Source organism: Capricornis sumatraensis, chromosome 1 (genome assembly GCF_032405125.1).
Source record: "Capricornis sumatraensis isolate serow.1 chromosome 1, serow.2, whole genome shotgun sequence".
Taxonomy (NCBI): domain Eukaryota; kingdom Metazoa; phylum Chordata; class Mammalia; order Artiodactyla; family Bovidae; genus Capricornis; species Capricornis sumatraensis.
This window is the reverse complement of record NC_091069.1, coordinates 189,091,361-189,093,057: the sequence shown is the minus strand read 5'-3', so window position 1 is coordinate 189,093,057 and position 1,697 is coordinate 189,091,361. Positions and strand designations below refer to the sequence as shown.

Below are 1,697 nucleotides of genomic sequence, written 5' to 3'. Positions count from 1 at the left end.
CACAGACTTACCTGTTCCACGGCATGTGGAATCTTCCTGGATCAGGCATCCAATCTGTGTCTCTTGCATTGGCAGGTGAATTCTTTACCACCGAGCCACAGGGAAGTCCTACTGTTTTAATCAATAAGTTTAGGACAATTGTTATTATTGCAGTAGAGGACTGATACACACACTTGAGCTTCTAGATGCAAAAGTTATAAACAAAAACACTAACAAAATGAAATAAGTGGTGTATAGTTAGAGTTTGCCCCAGAGTGCAAGGATGCTTAGCTTAGAAAAATTTATAAATATGATTCACCATATCAGAAGATCAAAGGAGAAAATGTATATTCATTTAACAGATTCAGAGAAAACGTTAGATGAAATTTTAAATTCATTCATGATAAACCTTACCAATTTGGGGTTAGAAGGAAACTTTTGAACACGACGAAGGTTACCCATCAATAATCTACAGCAAGCGTACATAACCCAATTTTAGCAGCATTTCTTTTAAACTTAGGAGTAAGACAAGAATGCCTGCTATCATGACTTATTTTCCCCACTGGAAAACCTTGCCAATGCAAAAGCACCAGGGAAAATAAAGGGTTTGAGAACTGGAAAGGAAGAAATGCAGGTGTTCTTCTGGCCGATTTGCCTATATAGGTATTCAAAAGATTTTATACATAAAATGCATCTATCTGACAAGTCTGGAGCTCTTACTCTCTGCTAAGGTTTCCACTACAGATGCAAGAAAAACGTGTCCTTGTGTCTTCAGTCTGTCTGATTGTGGCAGCCCAGATTGAATGGGGGAATACAGGGAAAAAATTTTGCAACTCCCAAATAACCTTGTGAACAGTGAAAGCCTGATTTATTAAAAAACAAACCAAACAAAAACAAAAAAGAATCTACAGATAAACGATTAAAGTATTTAATTCATTTCAGCTATATTTCAGGACACAAGGTCAACACTGAAAAAATTACTAGTCTTTCTACTCATCAATCATGACCAGTTAGGAAATGCAATAGGAAAAATAAAGATCTCATTCATAATGGCAAGATAAAGTGTGGAGTGCCCAGTGATTAATCTAACAGAAGATAGGAAAAATTTTATGGAGAAGATGACAAAGCATTGTGGGAAGAATACAAAAAAAGATTTGAAAATGAATGAAGAGACATATGTTCATGGATCAGAAGACTCAATGTTCATGCCAATTTCTCCCAAATAATCTATAAATTTAATTAAACTTCAATGAAAATTCCAATGAAGTTTTTTTGATGGAGTTTGACAAAATGATTTAAAAACTCACAGAGAAGGGCAAGAGCTAGATAATTTTGGAAAAGGACACAAGGAGGTAGGATGGAAGGAAGACTTAACCTACAAGATAAGAAGGCTTAGTGGCGTTGTAAAGGAATAGTAATTAGAGAGTAGGGTAGTGATACAGAACAGAGAGCCCAGGAAGAGACCCACGCACATATGGAAAAGATACACAACAGCTGATATTTCAGATCAGTAAGGGAAACAAATTACTTTTAAAAATAAATGATGCTTGAAAAATTGGTTATCCACATGGAAGAATATCAAATTAGGCTGCTAGTTCCATACTCCAAAATAAAGAACTAAAAAGCTAATCTTTAAAGCTTTTAGAATAAATATAGAGAGAAGACTTTTGGGCAAGTAATGATTTCTTAAACAGAACACAAAAATAGATCATAAAAGG

At 34.9% G+C, this 1,697-nt stretch overlaps 1 non-coding gene across 1 annotated transcript; it reads left to right on the top strand.

Annotated features, from left to right (window-relative positions):
• Positions 1-667: 667 nt before the first annotated feature.
• LOC138093873 (small nucleolar RNA SNORA31) lies at positions 668-798 on the top strand. Its single transcript, XR_011146166.1, has one exon. It is a non-coding gene; the product is annotated as a small nucleolar RNA SNORA31 (small nucleolar RNA).
• The last annotated feature ends 899 nt before the right edge of the window (positions 799-1,697 follow it).